This window comes from Vulpes lagopus, chromosome 9 (assembly GCF_018345385.1).
Source record: "Vulpes lagopus strain Blue_001 chromosome 9, ASM1834538v1, whole genome shotgun sequence".
Classification (NCBI taxonomy): domain Eukaryota; kingdom Metazoa; phylum Chordata; class Mammalia; order Carnivora; family Canidae; genus Vulpes; species Vulpes lagopus.
This window is the reverse complement of record NC_054832.1, coordinates 28,715,153-28,727,303: the sequence shown is the minus strand read 5'-3', so window position 1 is coordinate 28,727,303 and position 12,151 is coordinate 28,715,153. Positions and strand designations below refer to the sequence as shown.

At 37.1% G+C, this 12,151-nt stretch overlaps 1 pseudogene; it reads right to left on the bottom strand.

Moving 5' to 3' along the window:
* Window positions 1–419: 419 nt before the first annotated feature.
* Window positions 420–7,127, bottom strand: LOC121498578 (annotated as a pseudogene).
* Between the last annotated feature and the right edge of the window lie 5,024 nt (window positions 7,128–12,151).

The window sequence follows — 12,151 nt, the reverse complement described above, 5'->3', positions numbered from 1 at the left end:
TTTATTTTTTATTTATTTTATTTTGGGGGGGTTGATTACTTTTAGAGCCCCTGACTCCAATTTCTGAGACATAGAGACTGCTTTTAGAGTGACTGCAGAGCAAAAGCAGAAATTATGGGTTATGGTGGATCTTTGGGAGCACCATCTCCAGCCTTGTTCAGTGATACCATACTGACACCAATAGCTTGAAATCAGTAATGGTGGGAGAATCTAAATGAAGGAAACTGTCAAGCACTACAGATTAGCCACTTTGCCTTTCACCCAACCAATAACCAAAAGCTGAATATTAAACATTTAGCAGCATTTTCCCTGAACCTCTAGGTGCATAAAGCTTCACAGTCAGTACCTTTTCTAAGGTACTGATCAATCCAATCTTCTTCAAACATTTTAGAGAAGAGAAAGATGAAGTATTCCTAAATTCATTCTGTGAAGACAGCAACCAAGAGAGCAAAGCCAGACAAAGGACGGAAAGCCAGCTCATTTCTCTCATGATCATCAATGCGTTTTTCACCTAAAATTGCATTGCTGAGAATCATCCATATCTTGATGTCTAGGTGTAGTTTGTTTGTGTTGACTGGTGCAGAGTACTTTATTCTAAGCGCATACCAAAATAAGACAGTTTATTTTCCATTTCTTTTTTCAATTTCGTTATTTCCAAGTTTTTGTTACTATGCAACAGGGCTGCTATAAACATCTTTGTACAGGTTTCCTGGTGTAGGTTATACAGGACATTCTCCTAGGCATGTACCTAAGAGAAGAATTGCTGGATCATAGTCTATGCATATGCTCCACTTTACAACATAAAACCAAACTGATTTCCAAATTAAAGAGGCATCTGCAGTTGCTTTTTGGTATGGTATAGGGAGAAACTCAGTTTCATCTGTTTCCTTAGGTATAACTTTCATCTAACTCCACTTGTTTAAAAGCTGTTTTCCCCAAATGATTTGGTGTGCTACGTCTTTTATATATCAAAGTTCCACATTTTCTGGGTGTGTCTTGCAATCTATATTTCATTGATTGATTTTTCTGTCCCTCCACCAAAATATAATTGCTGTAGCTTTTAAACAAGCCTGGATATTTGGTAGTGCCTGAGATCTCTTGAGCCCTTTGGCTTTCTGTATTAATTTTAAAGTCTGTTCTTCCTCTCACGAACATATATATCTCTTTATCTATGTAGTTCTTCAATTTCAGTTATGTCTATAGATTTCCCAAGATGTCTCTCATATCTTTTGTCAGGTTTAATTCTGTATCTTTGATTTTTTGTTGTTGTTGCCCAAAGATAACCTTCTTTTTCATTAAATTTTCTTAACTGTTCCTGCTGTATAAGAATGAATATGCTCCTTGGTAACTTCTTTCTTTCATCATTGCTAATTGTAGATTCTTTTGGGCTTTCTTTGTTAATGATAATATTGCCTTAATTTAATATTTATTTTTTATTCTCAAAAATAGACTTATTTTTAAAAGCTTATATATTAGTCTGACATTTTCATTTTATAAATTTTAAAATGACTAAAACGTTTTGGTAAAGAAACATAATAGAAGTGTACTACCAGGAGAGAGACAATGGTAAGTACCACATCTGGGATGGTAGTTGCCATGGACAAGAGAGACAAAGGGGTAGCAGATAGAATCAGTTATTATCAGCATCCTAGTTTTGTATTTCTGGATGGTTTCATAAGAGTCTTCTAGAGAGACGGTTTAAAAAGTTGCCTTGAATGGAGTAATAATGGAATTATTATGATAATGAGAATTAGTCATAAATCAACAATCATATTCATCCAATTTTATGATTCTGAGACCCAGTTAAAATAAGAACCCTATTAAAATAATAACCTCATTAAATTATAGGAGGGGGCTACTGAGGCACAGAGGGTACTCATAGCTTGAGAACAAGTGGTGGAGCTAAGATTTTTTTATACAGATGGTCTGACCCAAGAGGCCCATGATCTTAGTCATATGCTATAAAATGGGTGGAATGTGCAGATGTAAAAGATAAAACTAACTAAATAAAATAGTATGGATAGTAGCAGCAAGAGTGGGAGCATATGTATTATCTTTCCATTAACTTAGCCCTTGTACAGTAATTACTAGACTCTACGTAAACACAGGGCAATAAAGAACTGATGCAACTTACAAGAAAGAGGGAGAGTTAAGATTTGAGCTATGCAAGATTTGGGATGAAAGAATGACACAAGAGAAGACTCTGGGAATGAGGAACAGGGCTGAGACAGTCAGCCCACTCCTGACAGCAGAGATGTTAAGAGTCTCTAGAAAGAAGGAATCTGTGGTTAATATAAAAGCTACAACTGCATAATATAAATTATCCACCTAGGTTATATATATGACTCAAGTGGCAGCTGGACTCACCCTGTACTCTGATATTTAATTAAATTTTTGTAAAATGCTAGACTCCCCACCACCACCACCATACACATGAAGTTCAAAGGAATTCTTAACAGCTCACATCTCCTATGGTGCCTACATTCTATAGTTCTGCATCCATGAGTTCTCAAGCTCACTCACATCCCACTTCCCATGACTGTTGTCTTCTTTCCTGTCTGCACTAACCCACATGCAGAACATACCTCCTTTTATATTATTTCTTCCAAAACTACTCTCATAAAGCATTTGTATGCTACCCTAGCACAACCACCAATTTAAATTTTAATATTAAACATTACCATTTAGAAGTCCTTTAGCGCCCATGCCGTCAGATGTTCCTCAATGACCACCCTTCTCCACAGAGCCCAGCCAGTGGCTGTGTGCATCCTCACATTGCTTCTTCTTCAACTCCTCTTCAATTTCTTCCTTGGCATGGATTCAGCTTCATGTTAACTTCTCACAGACTGTTTTCGCCTTCTCTTCCTCCGTTATTTCATAGCAGCACTCCAACTCTGTCAAAACATCCCATCAAGGTATTTTTCTAAACAAAGACAATCACTTTCTTAAGGTTTGTCCTTGTGCCATGTAATACTTGTATATTGCACAGTAAACAGCTGCTAACAAGAGCTCCTCATGCCTCTCTAGCACTTCCTTGGATCCTCCACTGGGACCACAGACCTCCTGCCTATAATCCAGCCACTGAACAGATAACATGCAGCACAGAAGAGAACCTTTACCAGACTTATCAACATTTAAAAAATATTTTTAGTATAACCCTCTTAGGAGTGTATGTAAAAAGACAATAATGAGTATATATATGTTGATGATTGAGAAAGAGAGAGAATGGTCCGTTTTGACATCATAACATTACTTGCCTTTTCCTATGGTTGAAGACCCCAATTTTCTTTTAGAAGTCTCTCTACCATTATGTGCAGTGTTCCTAGATGGTTCGTTCAGTGGACAAAGAATAGATGTGTGACCCAAATGAAGGAGGGAACTCAGACTCTGACTCCTAGTAATTAGAATTGCTAAAATGAAGGTTTGTGCGGGACATACTCATAGTAAAAAATTATTGGTTGTTTATCTGAAATTCAGATTTAATTACGTGTCCAGTATATTTATTTGCTACATCTGGCAGCTACACCAGTAATCAAAAGTCCTGGTTGCCTGACACAGACAGAAGACTGCTGGGGTCCAGCTACTCTTCTGTCCACTACTTTTGTCTCCAGGACTCATTGTCACTACCCAGGCTCTGTCCTGCCTCAAACCTAGTTATTTATTCCCCCAGTTCTTTGACTATCCCTACCCCAAAATCCTCCACTATATTTCTTTCTTTTTTCTTTTCTTTTGTTTGCCATTGTTGTTTTGTCTCAGATATCTAAAGTTGTTTTTTTGTAGTTACTAGCAAAAAAATCACGGCAGCAACACAACTGGCATACCCATGCTGGAAATAGCCAGGGTATTTTTGGCCCAAAGAAAATCTCTAAAACTGAATTTATTGCCACTAAGATCTAAGATAAAAATATTGACTTAGAAAATGGACCCTTCTGACTTCTCCAGAACTTCAGACCTGGCAATATGGGGCTGCAGTTCCACTGGGTAAGAACCATCTGGATTAGAGCAGTTGTCCTCCATAGACAGAATATGCACTTGTTTATTTATACTACCTGCCAGGCCTTGTGGGTGTTTGAGAATGTGATCGATGATACGTATAGTGCTTTCATGCTCCCTGGTTCTTTAACACTGCCTGATGCAGTTCAGTTTAACTCAATAAATCTTTGCTTAGCACCTAAAGTATTTGGCACTGAGGAAAATGAAGGAAGGTTCAGTCCACACCATCAAAGAACCTCTTAGTCTAATGAGTGTGGCAGACACTTCGAAGGAGAACTTCATATGTAATATGGTGAAAGAAATAATGGAAGTAGGTCCAGGGTAGTATGAGAACCAATAAAGATCATTTCATTCAACCTGGGTTTCTGGAGAAGATGAAGCCTCCCTGAGACTAGAAGGATAAGGAAAAGAAGACTTGCTGAGAGGTGAGCAAGCTGATTAAAGGAGAAAAGGCATGAAACAGTAGATGCAATGTAAGTAAGTACAAGGTTATTTTTTTCTTTTCTTTTCTTTTCTTTTCTTTTCTTTTCTTTTCTTTTCTTTTCTTTTCTTTTCTTTTCTTTTCTTTTCTTTTCTTTTTTTTTTTTTTTAACAATGAGGTGATTTCTGATGCCATGGCTCTAGGGTAACCTCTGGCAATCTCTAACTCCTGACTAGACTTTAGTCCCAGGTTCTGTTTTCACTTTGCTTATAGGTATTCCCTCAATCTTGGCCCTCCAGGATGTACTTGTTTGACCAGTGTTAATTTTCCATTTTCTGTCTCTCTTGTCACCCTCCAGAGAAGTGGGAGCCCCCTCACTTAAAGAAAAACTTCACAGCGCCACCTCCAGGCCAATGGCTTCTCAGGGATCCAAGCCCACAGTGGGTCAAATTCGTCTTTTTTTTTTTTTTTTTAATCTACCTGATTCTATATCTTCAAATTCTGATTAGGATTTTATGATTTCTAGGGAAGTAACAGATCTCTTAAAAAGTATCATACACGTTCAGCATTAAGCCTCACAGACCAGAATCAATAAAATAATGTTACATAAATTTGTTTCATTTGTTTCTCAACTCCTAGAAGAAAGCTGTTCTTCAAGGGAAGAGTTTTGTCTTGTTCAGTGCTGTATCCACAGTTCTGCAAACACTATTTCACACATACCTTAATAAATATCTACTTAGTTTAATTAGTGATATAAGATTTGCCACTTATTAAAAATATAGATTGTTTTATAGTTCCACTTGCATAACTGTTTAAAATGCAACCAATTCCAATAATCTTTATCAAGCAAATCAAATTAGTGTGACTGGATAATTTGAATATAGACCATAAGCATTCCTTCTTTTTGATACTTAAATGAAAAATTGGGCATTTAAATCACAGGCTTACCCTTAGAAAAGACAGTGGGTTGGTTGCAGCCAAAATTATTTCAATATTTTTGTATGGTATAGGGAGCCAAATGACTAATATAACTAAATAGTTCTTTTTATTTATTTTTATTTGCAACATGGTTCACGCAATTCTTCTAAACAATGACATAAAAGAGATTTCCTTGTGTATAACTTACATACCTCCCATAAAGTAAATGCTCAAAGATACTAGAACAGATCACCTGCTGCTGTACTGTTCTCATATCCAACAGAGTTGATGCACGATATATAAATACTCAAGTCCAATATTAAAAACTCAGGTACTTGACTAACTTTAATAAAGTTTCTCAAACTCTATCAATATATTTAAAGTACATATATATTTTAAGAAAGATTATTGTCAACAACTTCTCTATAAAAATAAGTTTAATGGTTTGGCCCATCTAACTTTACTACTATGAGTATGAACATTTAACTTTTAATATGTGGTCAGGCTTATCCTACCTTCTCTCAACATTAACACCAACCAAATCAAAAGGAGGTAGTAGAGTGCTAACACGTGAAGATTAATCCAGTGATTCCTGTCACAATGCTTTCCAGGAGGTACCCATGTTACTGGATTTGGGTGATATGGTTTGTTCTTAATTCCTTGATTTGGACAACCAGATTGAATAGGAAGAGAATAGTGATTCTGATGGCCATTTCCTCAGCACATTCCTGGCTTCTTTCTGGACAAAGGGTGCCTTATTGGAGGAGGCAAGAATATCAGTTCTGAAATCTGGTACAAAGGCTTGGGGTTGCAGTCACTGAAGTGGGTTTCACTCCTACTTCCTTACTTATTTCTTCATCTGAAAGAGAGGATCCTGAATGAAAATCAGAGGTAATGCTATCAAAGCTGGATAGAACTGGAGCGTGATATGATGAATGAAATAAGTCAGTAGGAGAAAGACTTATCGTATGTTTCACTTATAGGTCGATAACGAGAAACAGCACAGAGGATCATAGGGGAAGGAAGGGAAGATGGAATGGAAAGAAATCAGAGAGGAAGAGACTCTTAGCTCTGGGAAACAAACAGGGTTGCTGGAGGGGAGATGGGTGCAGGGGATAGGGTAACTGGTGACATGATGAACACTGGGTGTTATATGCAACTGATAAATTATTGAACACTATGTCTTAAACTAATGATGTACTGTTATGTTGGCTAATTGAATTTAAGTTAAAAAAAAAATGCACCAGGACGCCTGGATGGCTCAATGGTTGAGCATCTGCCTTTGGCTCAGGGTGTGATTCTGGAGTCCCAGGATCGAGTCCCACATTGGGCTCCCTGCATGGAGCCTGCTTCTCCTTCTGCCTGTGTCTCTGCCTTCCTCTACCTGTCTCCCTCTCTGTCATGAATGAATAAATAAAAAATATTTTTAAAAAATAAAAATAAAATGAAAAAATTAAAAAGCACCAATGAGCGCATTGTTTTTCTCTCCATCCCGACAGCACATCTCCCATGGCTCCCCACCCAGAGTGAGTCCTTTTGGCAACCTAGGTCGACATACAAGATGCCCCTGTTGTCACAGGCTCAGGACCTCTGGATCAACTGTGAAACTCACTGACACGAATACATCTGTAAGCCTTTTTGATGGCTTTTCTGGATATCACTGATTTTTGTATTTCTCTGGAAGTAGCAGAGTCAATTTCTCAGGAAATCTCACAATGGCCTTTTTTCTCCACTTACCATGTTTTTGAACTCGCCTTGTGAGGAAGAAGATAACAGCAGAAAATTCATTCTTCATTTTTCCCACCACCCCACTGGGCTCTGGGGCAGCAGAACTGGCAGCTGCACAGCCTTGCGGCCCCGCAAGAACCAAGGCGCCACCTCCCCTCAGAGAGCCTGGTCCCCAGCGTGTGGTTCCCATATCATCTCAATGTTTCTCTTTAAACTATAAGATTTATCAAGTGGTAAGCTGGGAATTATTTTGTTGTGTTCCTTATGAGGTATTTCAAGGAGAGAACCAAAAGACGTATTAGCACTTTACTGGAAATTGCCTATCCACTTCCCTATTGCCTGTCTATTTATACCTAACCTTATTCCAGAAAAGATTGAATGTGGCTTGCAGAACTACATAAACTACTTCAAAAGCATAAACAAAAGCAGAGCAAAAGAAAGAAACAAAGGATATAAAACACAACTAAGAATGAGTGTAAAATGTACATCATAAAGACCCGTATGGTTTACTACAACTGAGTCACAAATTTGGCCCTGAGCACTCTACCAAGTTCACTGGCAGAGGGAAACCTGATCAGTTCCTCAACGCACAGGGTTTATAATACAGAAACAGCAATTTATCATGATGAACGTGATGATTACTGTCCCAAGATCAGACAGGATATGCTTACTAATGTTCTTATATTTTACCTTAATATAGGCTGATGATCACAGTAGAGAACAATTTAATAAAAGCAGTTCTGCAAGGAGGAAATAGCTGCTGGTGACTTGCTTCTCCTTATTTACCTACCTGCTATAATCAGCATGACTAGCTAAGAATTATAGTATACACAGCATGCAGTTGCCACAACAGTCCCTTATGCAAAATTCTCCTGTTTCTTTCCAAATTATCACTTTATTCTCCATGCAATATATTTCTAATCAAGCACAGAAGCAAAAAATAATGCTGTATCTTTAACAATATCATTCAAGAAAGAACCACCAATAATCCTGATTTCTATTATAGGCTTTTTTGTTTGCTGCTGTATAAACAAAATTATGATCTTTACCATTTAAAAACTCAGACATATCCTATCCCGTTTCTATTTGCATAAAGTCTATGGAGATCCACACTGCATCAGCCGTGGCATTTAAAATCTCTGGATATTTTAATTATTTATGACAAAGATGAATAAAGATTATATTGTTTGACGGAGTCATGTTGACAAGCAAATAATGGTGTTTTTAAAAAGGAAAATGTGAAATTTTACTTTCTAATACATGATTGTTTCACCTTATAAACCTAAGGTTAAAAGAAAAGTTTTAAATCAATCACTGGGTGGTGGGTAGAAATTTTAGATTCCAATTGAACAAGCCTACTGGCACCATGGCCATATGCTAAGTGCTGTACCAAAAGTTTTCACACAAATATACCAAAGTAAGTGTCCTGACAACAGCCCTATGAAGTGAAGGCTATCATTCCTATTTTACAGATAAAGAAGTTGGGACCATAGTGCTATGGTCAGTAAACTTTTTCTATAAGGGACAGAGAGTAATTATTTTAGACACTGTGGACCATTAAAGACTTTGCAACAACCATTCGGCTCTGCTGCTGGAATGTGAAAGGCATAGACTGGACTGAAAGGAATGGCTGTGGCTGTGTTCCAGTAGAATCGTATCCACGAAAGAGATAGCAGAGCCACAAAATACAGGTCCTTGGGCCATAATGTGCACACCTCTGAAAGGTATAACTTGCTCAAGATCACTCAGAAAATTTGGATTAAAATTCAGATTTTCTGCTCTGAAGCTCAATGCTTTTTTCTAATCTGCCATCCTTTCTTTAGTGCCTAGACATCCATTTTAAAATAACAAGCTATTTGTGGACAACTTTTGATCAGTTGTTTTTAATCTAGCCAAAATAAAATTCCAGAAAATTTGTTTGAAAAAATGTTTTTAAATATTCAATTATCTACTAATAGCTTTATGTATATGTTGACAAATACACTTCAAAAATGTTTTTGTTGGAGTTCAAAGATACCCTCTTTTTTTATTATTGAAATGAGGAACGGTCTAAAGTCAATGACCTATCTCTACATTTAAAAAAATAAAAAAAAGAAGGGCAAATTAAACCTAAATCACGCATAAATATAAGAGTAGGGGCACTTGGGTGGCTCAGTCGGTTAAGTGTCTGAGTTCAGCTCGAGTCATGATCTCAGGGATCTCCTGGGATTGAGCCCAGCAGGGAGTCTCCTTCTCCATCTCCCTTTTCTCCCACTTATGCACACATATATACTCTCTCTCACTTAGTCAAATAAATCTTCAAAAGGGGAAAAAAGGTAAGAGTGGAAATCAATGAAATAGAAAAATCAATGCAGAATATCAGTAAAACCAAAACCTAATTATAGAGAAAACAGAAGTGGAAAGACCTTTAGACAGCAAATAAGAGAGTGAGATATTTTTACCCTGGTATCACAAATGTAGACACTGAGACATGCCATGGAGAATAAATATTCTTGAGGTTATCTACCCATTAAGTGACAGGATCTTAAACCCATGTCTGCTGAGTCTAAATTCCATGTTATTTTCAATATGCCAGCAGTGAGTAGACTACATTGTATATTGTGGGGTGTCATGGACAGACAAGTTTTCCCATCTATTTTCCCTCAGCCTGAAATGTACAACCAAGCACTAAAAATGGAAGTGGAATACTTTTAGCACCTAAAGTTAGACACACTGTCATATTACTATCTATCAAACAGTAGTATTATGAGTTTATTTCCAGAGTCACAGCATATGGCTGTTCAATAGAGAACTCTAATCAGTACTTCGCACTATGGTCTGGGCGAGTGGCTCTTCTGCAGGTGTGCAGCAGGCCACTTTCACGATTACACTTGGTGGTTGCTCTGGTTCATTCATTAATTCACCAGATATTTACTGAGTGTCTGCCATGTGCTAAGCACTGGGATAGACTGAGGACACAAAGATTAGGAGGGATCTTAGAGTTTAGTGGGGAAAATGAGCAAAGGGACAGGTAATTGTAATACATCATAGTGAGAGCAGAATGAACTGGTGACTCTTACAAGAGACTTCTAATTTAGAGGACGAGTGAATATTGGGATTTGCCTCTATTTTCTTACCATATGGGCTTTTTACTCTTGTGCCACTAACCTAGGGTTTCTGCTCCACACAGGTAGTGCTGCACTGAAGGTCAAAGCAGGGATGGCCTTGTTCCTGGCTCCTTTATGGGAAGATTATGGTGGACTCTTAGAGATGTGGGTTCATTATAGATCTCTTAGGTAGGTTAATCTATAAAGCAAACAAACCCGTGTCTGACTTGATTGTCTTTCTTTTTAATGTCAAAGTTATTAGATTAACAGACTCTCCCCATCAATGACAAAGCTAAGAAGAAACAGGAAAGGAAGGGGATGGAGAAACCTCCTTCTCCCAGAGCTACAAATATCTCAAGCACTGTACTTGTTCATGAGTGTCTTGTTCATGATGAAATCCCTCTCCCACCCACACCCTGCATGTGAGCTAGTGCTGGATTGTACTTCACCATTAAATGTATGAATGGATGATTGAATCTTAGACGCATGAAAGTACTAGCCAGGGAGTGTGGACGTTTCAGTGGGTAAGAAAGAATCTTCCAAGCAGAGTGAACAGCATATGCAGAACCATGCAAAAAAAAAAAAAAAAAAAGCAAAGAAGACTATACAACAGAAGTTCCTGCACAGAAAATAGCCCAGACTAGCAAGAGAATTGAATAGAAAAGGGTTTATAAGATCTGAGAGCTAGAAATGTAATTGAGTCCAATCACTGCTCAGTTCAATCATTTGGCATCATGCTTTGCTGACTAAACTGTTTCCCTTTCTATGGGCTGGGTAAACATTCACTAGCATATCATAATATCTAGTTAATAAAACATTAAACCACCTTCTCTTTGTCAATTTGCACTTATGGGGGTATCAATAAATGAATCTATCATTGTGGGTATAAGCACATGTGAGATTTGAAATACAATGTATTTACAATTATCTCCAATTTAAGTGACTTTATCTGAATTTTCATGGTTGGGAAGTTTGGAAAATCATGCTATAATTTAAAGATACTGTTAATCAATCTGAAAATTAACATTTTCTCTCTTGTGCTTGCAGCAATAGCTTCTGAGAACTTTATTTCAATTAGAAATGTCCAATTATAATAAATGCCTCTAATGAAGATATAAAAGGACAAGGATAAAAGTGAAGAAACAGGAAGACTGAAGAGATAGGTTCTAAAGTGCAACCATTATTCAGTTTCTTGTAATTGCCTTCAGAATTCCCCACCTCCCTTAAAAGAAGAAAATCTGAATTATATATAATGTATTAGTAACAATTGTACTTTGGGAGTTTTTCCAGGCGATTCACATAAATGGAAAAACAAGTGCATGTGAGGTCATGTGTATCCATCTGAGTACTTAATGATAATAATATTAATTTTAAAGTACACTAGGAAAGAAATGGTTAATCCTTACCTATTGTTCTTAGGTACCTATTGTCTTGTTCAGATACACTTGTGGAGAAGGTAGAAGAAAATAAATTGTCAATTGCCAGCATCTATTCATTTTAACCTATGAGCTCATATTTTAACTCTAAGAATTTTTAAATGTCTTAATTCTTAATTACTAGGACATTAATTCTGCAAGCTCTGAGTTCATGTGGCACACATGTGGGAATATTTCCTGATCAGCTTGTGAGAAGCAATTAAAATTCAAGGGTTCTTCCAATCACACAAGTCGCTTTAGAATCAAAGCCTATTTGAATGAAATCTATAAGCACAACATTTCTTTCAGCAAATCAGCATCTAAGGATGGAAGAGCACATGCAAACTGATGTCTGTGTAAGAAGATAGATTTAAGTCCAGAGGCAGGGGAGACTTTGACAAACTTGTCCCTACTACAAATAATGAATTTTTGCCCATAAGGAAGCCTAAGGCTTTTAGGAGACTCCATAGGAGGTCTATGTAATAAATATATGTCTACTATTTGTCTACTATCTACTATTATATTTCCATGATTTAGTTTAATTCTCACATTTCTATGAGTTCAAGAGGTTGGCTCTATCACTTCTATTT